A 13,471-nucleotide genomic window follows, 5' to 3' on the forward strand; every position below is an offset into this window, starting at 1 on the left:
AACCTGAAACTCCATGCTCCTGCGTCTCAAGTCTGAATAACTTTTCTGTCGACTCTGGGAGGCGAGCATACGCGCTCTAATCTTTTCAACTGCCTCATTGGTCCTCTGAACCATCTCCGGACCCAAATACCTCCTCTCACCTGTCTCATCCTAATGAATAGGTGATCTACACCTCCTTCCATAAAGCATCTCGTACAGAGCCACACCAATGGCCGCCTAATAACTGTTGTTGTACGAGAACTCGATCAAAGGGAGATACTTACTCCACGATCCCCCAAAGTCAAGCACACAGGCTCACAGCAGATCCTCCAATATCTGAATCATCCTCTCAGACTGCCCATCCGTCTGAGGATGATAAGCGGTACTAAACCGTAACTGCATGCCCATAGCCTTCTGCAGACTCTCCCAAAACTTGGAGGTGAAGGTGAGGTCTCTGTCCGACACTATCGATCTCGGAGCCCCATGAAGTCGAACAATCTCCCTCACATACAACTCAGCATATTGCTCCACAGTATAAATTGTCCTAACAGGCAAAAAGTGGGCGGACTTGGTATACCTATCCACAATCACCCACACTGGGTCATGCTGTCCCACAGTTCTTGGTAAACCAACTACGAAATCCATAGTAATATCTTCCCACTTCCATTTTAGAATCCCCAAAGGCTGCAATAACCTCGCTGGCCTCTGGTGCTCAGCCTTAACCTGCTGACAAGTTAAGTACTTAGCCACATAATCCACCACATCCCTCTTCATGCCCGACCACCAATACAGAGCTCTCAAGTCCTAGTACATTTTCATCGAACCCGGGTGCAAAGAATAGGGAGTGGTATGTGATTCATCCAAGATCTCTCACCGGATACCAGAATCCATCGGAACTCAGATCTGACCCCTGTACTTTAGTAACCCCATCTCTGAAATGGAAAATTCCTTTGTCGCTCCGACTAAGGCACTCTCCCTATTGCCTCGCAACTGAGAATCCTTCCCCTGTGCTTCCTTGATCCTCTCAAGGAGTGTAGACTGAAGAGTGATGTTGGCCAACTGACCAACCACCAACTCTATACCTGCTCTGGTCATGTCCTCAGCTAACTTATCAAATATTTGCCTCGAGCTAAATAACTGCCCTGGGCCCTTCCGACTCAATGCATCAGCTACTACATTTGCCTTCCCAGGATGGTAAAGGATATCACAATCATAATCCTTAGCCAATTCCAGCCACCGCCTCTGGCGCATATTCAGGTCCTTCTAGATAAAGAAATACTTTAGACTCTTATGGTCGGTGTATATCTCGCACTTCTCACCATACAGATAATGCCTCCAAATCTTTAGTGCAAGCACCACCGCTGCCAACTTCAGGTCATGCGTAGGATATCTCTGCTCATATTCCTTCAACTATCTCAATGCATAGGCTATCACCTTGCTAGCTTGCATCAACACGCACCCCAAACCCTGCCTGGATGCATCACAGTAGACCACAAACTTTTCATTCTCTGTCGGCAAGCTTAACAATGGCGCAGTAATCAGTCACCGCTTCAGTTCCTTAAAACTGTTCTCACATCTATCCGTCCAAACATACCTTGTCTTCTTCTTTGTCAGTTCTGACAATGGCGTAGCTATTCCAGAGAACCCCTCAACAAACCGCCGATAATACCCTGCTAAACCCAGAAAGCTTCTTACTTCAGGAACACTGCTCGGTCTAGGCTAATCTCCGACCGCCTCAATCTTACTTGGGTCAACCAGAATCCCCTCCTTACTGACGATATGGCCTAGAAATGTAACTTGCGGCAACCAGAACTCACTTACTGAACTTCGCATATAACTTATGCTCTCTCAACCGTTGTAGAACCAACCACAGATGCTGCTCGTGCTCCATCTCTAACTGAGAGTACACTAAGATGTCGTCGATGGATACTATCACAAACTTGTCCAGATAATCCTTGAAAACCATATTCATCATGTCCATGAAAGCTGCTGGGGCATTGGTTAATCCAAAGGACATAACCAGAAATTCATAGTGTCCATACCTCGTCCAAAAAGCAGTCTTTGGTATGTCCTCCTCTTTAATCCTTAACTGATGGTAACCTGATCGAAGATCTATCTTGGAAAACACGGTTCTTCCATGTAGCTGATCAAATAAATCATCAATCCTAGGCAGTGGATACTTGTTCTTAATGGTTAACTTATTCAGCTCCCTATAATCAATACACATCCTAAGGGACCCATCCTTCTTCTTAACGAACAACACCGACGCACCCCATGGTGATAAACTCGGTCTAATGAACCCCAAATCAAGTAACTCCTGCAACTGAGTCTTCAACTCCTTTAGCTCCACCGGAGCCATTCTGTAGGGTGTCCTAGATACTGGCTCCGCTCCTGGTACCAACTCTATAACAAAGTCAATCTCCCTCTGCGGCGACAACGCTGGTAAATCTGCTGGAAAAAAATCTGGAAACTCACACACCAACCTTGTATCACTCGGTCCAACCGACACCACCCTAGAAGTATCCACAATGATTGCCAGAAATCCTATGCAACCTTCCTGCATCAGGTCCCTAGCCCTTAAGGCTGAAATCATTGGTACACGCGGTCCACTAACTGACCCCACAAACACAAAGGGTACCTCCCCTTCTGGTTCAAAAGTCACCATTCTGCGCTTGCAATCAATCGTTGCCCCATACTTGGATAGCCAATCCATTCCCAAAATCATATCAAAATCATCCATCTCTAGCTTAATCAAATCAACAGAAAACTCCCTACCATCTACCTCTACTGGCAATGCCCTAATCCACATCCTAGAGACTACCAGTTCTCCTATTGGCAACAAGGTTTGAAATCCCCTAGCATACACACCACTAGGTCTACAAAGCTGATCTATCACTCTAGCAGATACAAATGAATGGGTAGCCCCTGAATCAAACAATGCAGTATACAAAAAACCAGCACTAGAGATCTAACCTGTCACAACTGAGGGGCTAGCCTCCGCCTCAGTCTGTGTCAAAGCGAATACCCTGGCAGGAGCAAGACTGTCACTCTGGTTCTGCTCCTCCTTCTTAACTTGAGGGCAATCCCTCTTCAGATGGCTGGCACTCCCACAAACAAAGCAGGCCCTGATCCTGCACTTACCCTGGTATCGACGCCTGCACCGTGGACACATAGGAAAGCTCCTCCAGTTATCACTGCCATCCTGACGGCCAATAGAAGCACCCCGCACTTTCCTATCAGAACTAGGAGGAGTAAATGAATTTGGAACCCTTATTTTCTACTCATTGGGGCCACTGCCCCGATTAGACCCAAAAAAAGGAGGCACCGTCCTCCTGGCATCGCGCCTAACAGCGGTGTCCTTCCATATCTGATCCTCAGCCCTCTCTGCAGTAAGGGCCTTATCCACCGCTTGGGCATAAGTAGTAGTCGCTGGAATCAACGTAATATTCACATCACGGGCGATCATCACATTCAACCCTGTATAAATCTATCTCTCCTGGCTGCATCCATTGGCACTAAGTCTGGCGCAAACTTCGCCAGTCTGTCGAATCCCAAGGCGTACTCAGTAACTGATAACTTGTTCTGAGTCAGTTACTGAGTACGCCTTGGGACTGCTATGCTGTAGTATTTCTCATAAAAGATACTCTTAAATTCCTCCCATGTCATGATTGCAACATTCCTCCGCTGACTCACCACATCCCACCAGATGTGGGCATCCTCCCTAAGCATATATCTCGCACAAGCAACCCTTTCACTTCCTTCGACCCTCATAAAGTCTAAGATCAAGGAAATCATGTTCATCCACTGCTCTGCCCGCAGCGGGTCCGATCCACCCTCAAAGGTAGGAGGTTGTTGCTTCCTGAATCTTTCGTACAAGGGTTCCCACCTGTTCTCAATAACAGGCTGAACCGGCACTGGCGCCACATTCTGCTGTATTGGCAACCCTGTAACCTGTGGAGGGGCCTGTTGCCTCATCTGACGGAGTTCTTTGTAACGACCCAAAATTACTATTAAGGCTTAAGGGCCTTGATTAGTGTGTCGGGAGGGCATAATTGGAGGTTAAGAGAATTAATGGTAAGAAAGCATGAATATGGATATTGGATAAGTAGGTGGGCCCCGTTTGGCTGGTAAGGGCATAATTGTAATTTTGGCCCGTTAGGGCGTAAACGTGATTATGTGTGATAAAATTGTTGAGACCACATTATTATGTGGATAGGTGGATATATATATGCATATGTGTGTGTTTGTAGCTTTCGGCACGAGGCGATCCTTGTAACGTCCTACGTTTTCGGGTACCTTTAAACGACTCGGGTCGGGAATTTTCCCCCGGGTTAAGAATATTATTTTAAATAATATTATATTTTGTTTGTAAGTATTCCATGAGTTATTTCTAGCCAAAATATGAATTTTGTGATTTTAAAAGTCAAGATAAGACTTTCGGTCCTGGACCGACACAAAAACCCTGATCGGGTAAAAATCTCGGAAAATAAAATGAAAAATCATGGCAATTATATTTTGGGCATAAAATACATTCATAAAAGTTAAAGTTTGGTCAAAAATAATAAACCTAAAAGAAAATGGAAATTTTAAGGCATTTTGTGGTAAATGCCTAATTTTGCCGAAATGGGGAATTTTATTCCATGAATGGACCTTAGGTTAAATTTTATTTTGTGGTTAATTAAATTAAATATGAGAGACATTTAATTTAATTAATTAATAGTAAGTTTGGTGATTAAAACTTAATGAGAGTGAAAAAGGTGTAAGAAGTCAAGTGGGCAAGTGGGTAGAAAAGCACTCAAGTGTTTTGTGATATTTTGAAGAGTTGTGTGAGCCATTCTAACCCCCAAATCCGACTACTCTCCCTCCCTCATTCACTCTCATCTGATTTTTGAAGACTCTCTCAAGTGTTCTCTCCATTTTCAACCCCAAGAACACCAAAGAAACTTGGAAGCTAAGTCTTGGTCTAGGAAGGGTTTTCCCTAAGGTAAAGTTTCATTAATCTAGACTTTTGTCAAGTTTTAATCATAGAGTTTCAAATAGCTAATTACCAATGTTGTTGGGGGAAGTTGTTTAGGGTTTTTGAAAGGTTTTGGAGGAGCCAAAGCTAATAGGAAGGTCCAAACCTTAAGCAAGAACACCAAAGAGGTAAAAAGTTTACTTTTGATGATTTTGTTGTAGGGTTTTTAGTTTTAAGCATTATTTTGTATATCTAATGCTTAGAGTTTCTTGTTGATGATGTAATAAGGTTATGGTAGTTGTTTAATAATTTTTATGATGCATGAGTATTGATTTTTGAAAATGGGAACCAAAACCCCCAAGGGTTTTGTAGGATACCCTAAAACAAAACATGTTTTGAGCTGTGACTTCCAAGGGGTCAAGCAGCCACTGTATATTGTTTTTGTAAAATTAAATTTTACTGTGATGTTGTTGAGATTGAGTACATAAAATTGAGCTTTTGAAACACAAAAAAATGTTTAGAAATGAGTAAGTTATGCTATTTCAAAGTTTAGGTAAAAAACTGTTTTTTCGTATTCTTATTTTCGGAACCAAGTTTGGACCGCCACTGTATAGGGCAAATGAACCCAGTTTTTCTAAAATTTTGTGGACATATTACTGGCATAACCTATTATTACACTGTAAAATTTGGTAAGAAAATATTGAACGGTTTGAAAGTTATTAACTGTCAAAGTTTGGAAAAAATAAGGACTTGAAAATAAGGTCATTTTTACCTCATTGTTGGAAAATGATTTCACCAATCAAAAATGCTCATTTTGACCTAAGATTTTACAAAGGCCTAAATGGCATAACAAAAATGGAATTGGGAAATTTTGGTAACAATTGGGTAAGTAAATTTCAAGTTATGAACTAACGAAGTATGTAGTTAAAAATGTGAAAAATAGGTTTTTCACACTTAGTGTAAAAATGAGATTTTGGAACATAAGGTAAAAAGTAAAATTTTGCTTATTTCAAGATATAAAATGGTAAGTCTTGAAATCATATTTTCACTAAAATTTACCCTTTGAGTTTAAATGAATTATTTTTATTAAAGAGTTTTTATTCTTTCTAAAAATAAGAGATTTAATTTATTAATAGTTAATAAATTAAAAGAGGGTTTAAAACCCTATATTTTGAGAAAATAATTAAATAAATTATTTTCCTAGCAAGTAAAATTGATTAATTGCTTTTGGAAAATTAATTAGTCAAGATGAGAAATTTATAACGGTTTTCCTAATTAAGACAAATTAGGCAATTTTCTTAAAACGGTTTTTAGATATTAAAACCTTAAGAAAAATAAAAGGAAAATTTAAAGAGTTTATTTTCTTTAAAAATAATTAAGGAATTTATTTGTATTTTCTGGATATAATACCGGCTAAAGTCTTACATATTTTAACCGACTAGTCGAAAGTGCGGGTTAATAGTGATACCTTGAAAGAATAAGATTTTTAGCGGGTTGTGGGGAAATACCATTGTGATACCCGAGCCTAGGTATCGAGACCTTAGGATAGGTCTCCCCGAGACTTAGGGTTTAGTCTCGAATATTTTGTATGACTTTCCTTAATAGGTTTAAAACCAAATAAGGATTATAAATCCTTACAAATGACTTTTATTAAAATGACCAAACTGCCCAAAATAATAATAATGAATTATTAGTGCCATAATTAATCCGAGTATACTGTATGGATAACTACAGTATTGGCTAAGCATAACTAGACTGAACGTTGGAGGGTGAAAACCTGCTGAGCGCTAAGGACTCCAAGTAAGTCAACTTATATTGGATGGCTGCAACATGAAATGATTATTGTCTTGTATGTTAGCATAGGGATACATGCATATACATAGGCTGTCATAGAAAGTTGCTTAGAGACGTTAGTCTAGTGAGTGCTGATTTAGAAAATATGAACGGTAGAAGTCCGTCATATCCTAGACGGTTGACCCCCGTCACACTGCTTGATTTTATTTATGTCCGGTTCATTACCGAGATGAGTGGCCATGAGATGAGGATAAGCTGGTTAAACCTAGGGGCGCCAAGATAAATGGGACCTAGGGGCCCTCATGCTTACTTAATCATTGGACGGTTAGAATCCGAGCAAGTGCTCTGATAAGTTATTTCCGGATAGCAGCCGTGAATATTGGCCATTCCGTGAGAGTGCCTAGAGATACTAGGGGTTGCCAAGATAGAGTGAGGTTGAACACCCTAGGGGCAGCTGCTCACCAGCACCACTGATTACCATAGAAGTCTCCATAAAATCATGTAAATTGGATTACACTCTTGAATATGTAGCGATGCCCTAAGTAACACGATAGTTACCCTTGATGAGAATATTTATTGGCTAGATCTTAGTGTGGGGACTCAGTTCTCTTTTACAGATTAGCAATTATGTTGGAGGGCGCGTTACGCATGAATTGTTGGAAATTGTCGAGCGTTGGTCTCGAATTATTTGGTGATATAATATATCTGCTTGCTCTGGGATTTTCTGAGTGCAGGGATATAATTGTTGATAAGATATAGTTGTGATATAATATATCTGCTTGCTCTTGGATTTTCTGAGTGCAGGGATATAATTGTTGATAAGATATAGTTGTGATATAATATATCTGCTTGTTCTGGGATTTTTCTGAGTGCAGGATTTTTTATCTAGTTACGAATTAATTTATCATTGGTTATCAGGCATGACCATAAGTTTGCCAGGACGCTTTAGCGTTCTTGAAATTGATTGTTTAGGGTCCGGAACCCTAATTCTCTACATGCTTTGTTTGAAAGTTGATCTTACTAAGCGTTTTCGCTTACCTAGTTGTTTCATGTTGTAGGTAAGAGCAAGGGCAAGGCAGAGCAGTGAGCGCTGGAGTCTTCCTTGAAAATGTACATGTGGACCGACCTTTTGGGAAGCCTTTTTATTTTTGGAAATGTTGTGTAATTTTCCTAAACTAGGCTCACTCTAATCTTTGTAAAACATGTTTGTAACTAAATGTTAAGTATGGCCATACGACTTTTTAAAAAGTTTTTTTTTTCTATGGGTTTTTGAGACATTTTGTTAAATGAAAACATTTATATTTCCGCATTATCGAGTCTTGAAAATCCGGGTCGTTACAGTTGGTATCAGAGCTCGAGTTGAGCCGGTTCTGTAGACAGCCCACATGTACATTTCGCAAAGATAGACCGGCACTCACTGTAAGTACTGTTTCTTCCTTTAGTGTGTTGTTTTCTTTTTATTCACCTCAATTCTATAAATTGTAGGTTATGGTCGTATACCTGAGAAAGGTGACCCTGTGATAGAAAAACTAGCCATGATCCCTTCGCCTAGAATCAATTTTCTGTAGACCCTTTAACGATGAGAATTCCTTGCCACTTTGAGTACGAATGATGACATTGGTGTGCCATTTGGCAATGTACGCAGTACATGACAGAAGTCTTCAGTAGAGCCAGAGGAGGATCCCGAGCAGTCTGACGAGGATACCGACATAAAGCTGGATATGATGATGAATAACTTAGATTAGGTTATGCTGTGAGGGTCTTGTTGATACATTTTGTAAAGACCTTGCAAAACTACTAGGTTGTAGGACTTTGGTGTAGTTGTAGCTGAGAACCTGCCAGTGGAGGAAGTGGCTAATGAAGAACTCGGCGACGGGGAAATTTCTTATGAGGAGCTGATGGACCAGACTGAGGAAGATCTCGAGGAGGATCCAGATGGAGGTCCTGATATGGCCGCTGACAGCGACACCGACTAGGTGTTAGGCGCTGCACAGGTGTTAGAAACCCACCTAGTTTTGAATATGTACCTACCTTGTATATGATTAAGGAAATTGTAACTGGTCTAGCAGGGTTATAAGTCCATTTTTTTTTAGGGCTAATTTTGTAAATCCCTTAGACTTGCCAACCCAAACTTCAAACGTTGTTGTATATGGTATAGGTTATGAAATGAAGTTGCTAACTTTTGTTAAAAAGTGTTGATTGCTTGTTGTGCTTGATATGTTTGGTGTGCTTAATTAGGTTGATTAACTATCTGTGTCAATATTAACTTCTCGTCCTTATGCGCTTAAGAGCTTTTGATTGAAATCAAAAAATTGGTAAGGACAAGAGCTCAAAGAGGAAGGGGTGTTGCTGGCCGAGGCCAGGCCACACCTGTTGATAGAGCTCAGAACGCGCCTGCCGCTAGAGCTCCAAACCAAGCTGATAGAGTTCGCGAGATAGCCGAGCGGATGAGCAATATGCAAAGGCTAGTGGACACGCAGGGAGCTCAAATAGAAAGAGGGCAAAAGAGACAGGAGGACGCTGATGCCCTCCAAGCTGAAAGATTTAACACCCTTCTGGGACGACTCCCCATGCCACCCAATAATGCTCAGAACAACGAAGTACCACCTGCAAACAATGAAGAACAAAACCTTGGCCCGCAGGTTATCATTGAGCAACCTGTACAGCCAGTAGAAGCGCCAAGAGCTGCCTGAGCAAAACCTATATCAGAAAGGTTCGGCAACCAAAATCCACCTATATTCGAGGGGAGCAGTGACCCTTCAATGGCAGAGGAATGGATTAGTATCTTGGAAAGAATCTTCGACTTCATTGGAACTACTGAGAGAGAGAAGGTAGTCTGCGCGACCTATATGCTGAGAAAAGATGCCCGCATCTGGTGGGACACAGCCAAGAAAGGGCATAACGTTGCCGAGATGGAATGGCTAGAGTTCTTTACCTTGTTCAATGGCAAGTACTTTAGTAAGGCGGTGATTGAGCACAAAGTGAATGAGTTCACTAATCTGAAGCAGGGAACATCGAGCGTGCAGGACTACGTTCGAAAATTTGACCAGCTGTCTAGGTTTGCGAAGAACCAGGTGAGCACTGAAGAGAATAAGACCTGGAGTTTTATGAAGGGCCTACGCAGAGACATTGCTAGGTGTGTAGACACTGGTAGAACTGGCCCAGAGACGTATGCTGAAGCTGTGGAACGGGCTCTTCGCCAAGAGTCTTGGGCCGTGTCAGACAAGCCAAATCCACAGAAGAACGAAGACAGGAGGTACACTCCCAACAACCCCGGAAAGTTTCAGGCCAATCAGAATGGCCCAAGGGGAAGGTTCAACCCGAGGTTCGGCCAGAACTCGGGGCGAACAAGCAATCCAAGAGGCACAAGACCGATTTTTGGGGGAAATAACAAAAGAAAAGGGGGACCTCCCAATCAGGCAATGGCTAGTCACAACAAACAGCTGAGACGTGAGTTTGAACAATGGCCACTGTGCAACAAGTGTAACCGCCGCCATCGGGGCGAGTGCGGGGTCTGTTTTAACTGTGGAAAGCCAGGGCACTTTGCTAAGGATTGTCGAATGCCAGCCAAGGGCAATGGAAATGACCAACATAAACAAATTGGAGCTCCGCCTCGAGTTTATGCGCTTACACAAAGTGACAAAGGAGCTGGCCCATCTGATATGGTGTCAGGTCAGATTTCTATTGCCCAAACCTCAGCATATGCATTAATGGATACTGGTGCATCACATTCTTTTGTATCTGCATCCTTTGTGGAAAAATTAAATAGAAGTCCTGAGCCTATGCCTGTTATTTGTGGGGTATCCTTGCCTTCGGGTGAGGATATGCTGGTGCGGACATGGGTTAGAGCCGTACTAGTTTGGGTTGAAAATCGTGAGCTAATGGTGGATCTGTTAGTCTTTGACCTACATGAATATGATGTCATATTTGGGATGGATTGGTTAACCAAATATGGAGCAGTTATCAATTGCAAGCGCAGAAAAGTGGTCTTCACCCCAGCAGGAGAAGAACCATTCGAGTTCAAGGGTACGTCAAGAGAAAAGAAGTGTCCCATGATTTCTGCGATAAAGGCGAGAAAAATGTTGAGTGACGGGTGCATCGATTTTCTGGCAAACATGGTGGATAAGGATAAAGAAACGAGTCAACAACCATCGGATGTACCGGTTGTGTGCAAGTTTTCTGATGTATTTCCTGAAGATCTCCCAGGAATTCCACCAGACCAAGAGATTGTGTTTGAGATAGAGTTGATTCCGGGAACTGCGCCGATCTCAAAGACTCCTTACAGAATGACACCAGCTGAACTCAAGGAGTTGCAGTCACAACTGCAAGAGTTACTGGACAAGAAGTTCATAAGGCCAAGCCATTCTCCATGGGGAGCCCCGATCTTATTCGTTAAGAAGAAAGACGGTACGATGAGAATGTGCATTGACTCTCGGGAGTTGAATAAAGTGACGATCAAGAACCGATATCCATTACCGAGGATCGACGATCTTTTCGATCAACTACAAGGAGCGTCAGTATTTTCCAAAATAGACCTGCGATCAGGCTATCATCAGCTCAAGGTTAAGGAGACGGATATACCAAAGACGGCCTTCAGAACGCACTACGGTCACTACGAGTTCTTAGTGATGTCCTTTGGACTAACCAATGCGCCTGCTGCATTCATGGATCTCATGAACCGAGTATTTCACGAGTATTTGGATAAGTTTGTCGTCGTGTTCATTGACGATATTCTGATATACTCGAAAAGCCAGGAAGAGCATGCAACACATCTGGAACTGGTCCTCCAGTGTCTGCGAGACGAAAAGCTTTACGCTAAGTTTTCGAAGTGCGAATTCTGGCTAGAGAAAGTAAGTTTTCTGGGGCACATAGTGTCGGGAAACGGAATTTCAGTAGATCCTGCCAAAATAGAAGCTGTTAAGTAGTGGAAACCTCCGAAAAATGCGCATGAGGTTAGAAGTTTTCTTGGGTTAGCGGGATACTACCGGCGATTTGTGGAAGGATTTTCCAAAATAGCCGCACCAATGACTGCCCTTACCCGCAAAAACATCAAATATGAATGGACTGACAAGTGTGATGAGAGTTTTCAGGAGCTGAAAACAAGATTGACGACTGCCCCAGTGCTGACAATCCCCAATGGCATAGAGGGATATACTATTTATAGCGACGCCTCAGGCCGAGGGTTGGGAGCAGTGCTGATGCAGCACGGATAAGTAATTTCTTATGCTTCTCGACAGCTAAAGAATTACGAGAAGAACTATCCCACTCATGACCTGGAGCTTGCAGCAGTGGTTTTCGCTCTAAAAATATGGAGGCACTACCTATACGGGATACACTGCGACATCTACACTGATCACAAAAGCCTGAAGTATTTATTCACTCAGAAGGAATTGAATATGAGACAGCGTCGATGGTTGGAACTATTTAACGACTATGACTGCGACATTCTGTACCACCCGGGAAAAGCAAACAAGGTGGCAGATGCATTGAGTCAACAACCAGGTGCTTATGTGATGACAGTGAAGGAAATTTCGCCGCAGTTACAAGCCGACCTTGCTACCTTGGATTTAGAGATAGTAGTTGGTCAACTGGCTAATCTTTCAATCGAGCCTACCATTATGGAAGCTATAAGAGGCGGGCAGTTAGTCGATCCTTGGGTTCAAGGATTGATGCATGAAGTGAGGAACGAGGGGCGACCAGGATTCCATATCTCCGAGGATGGAGTATTGGGGTTCAAGGGAAGAATATGTGTTCCTGAGGATGACGAGATCAAGAAGCAGATCTTTTTCGAAGGACATAATGCTCCTTATGCCATGCATCTGGGTACCATAAAAATGTACCAAGACTTGAAGAAGTACTTTTGGTGGCCTGGGATGAAAAAGGAGACGGCAGAATATGTGGCACACTGCTTGACTTGTCAGCAGACAAAGGCTGAGCATCAACGACCAGCCGGATTGTTACAACCCTTAGAAATTCTGGAATGGAAGTGGGAGATGGTCACTATGGACTTTGTCACAGGTCTACCAACCACTCCCAAGGGGCACGATGCCATTTGGGTTATCGTGGATAGGCTGACTAAGTCCGCTCATTTCTTGCCGATCAAGGTAACTTATGGCGCACATAAGTTAGCAGATATTTACATTGCAGAAATAATGAGACTACATGGTGTACCCAACTCCATCGTTTCAGATCGCGACGGACGTTTTACCTCGACATTCTGGAATAGAATCCAAACAAGGTTGGGTACTAAACTGAAGTTTAACACTTCTTTCCACCCGCAAACAGACGGTCAAAGCGAACGAACAATTCAGACCCTAGAAGATATGCTAAGAGACTACGTACTCGACTTTCAAGGGTCATGGAATGAGAAGCTTCCACTAATAGAGTTCGCTTACAATAATAGCTATCATGATTCCATCAAGATGGCTCCGTATGAGGCATTGTATGGAAGGAAATGTCGATCACCGATTCATTGGTACGAGACCGGTGAAAGAAATTTTCTCAGATCGGATGAGGTTGATCAGATTACAGAGGACATCCGACGGATAAGGGAACGCTTGCAAACTTCGGTTGATCGACAACGCAAATATGCTGATAGACGTAGGAGACCCCTGGTGTTTGAGGTTGGCGATAATGTGCTGCTGAATGTAGCTCCGCTACGAGGGGCTATGCGATTCGGAACGAAAGGAAAGCTTAGCCCAAGGTTCGTTGGACCTTTCGAAATCATAGAGAGGATCGGGG

General features: G+C 42.6%; 1 long non-coding RNA gene across 1 annotated transcript; it reads left to right on the forward strand.

Moving 5' to 3' along the window:
• The first annotated feature begins 4,843 nt into the window (after positions 1–4,843).
• Positions 4,844–7,990, forward strand: LOC133780530 (uncharacterized). Its single transcript, XR_009869391.1, has 3 exons — positions 4,844–4,963; positions 5,046–5,124; positions 7,789–7,990. It is a non-coding gene; the product is annotated as an uncharacterized LOC133780530 (long non-coding RNA).
• The last annotated feature ends 5,481 nt before the right edge of the window (positions 7,991–13,471 follow it).

This window comes from Humulus lupulus, chromosome 5 (assembly GCF_963169125.1).
Source record: "Humulus lupulus chromosome 5, drHumLupu1.1, whole genome shotgun sequence".
Taxonomy (NCBI): Eukaryota; Viridiplantae; Streptophyta; class Magnoliopsida; order Rosales; family Cannabaceae; genus Humulus; species Humulus lupulus.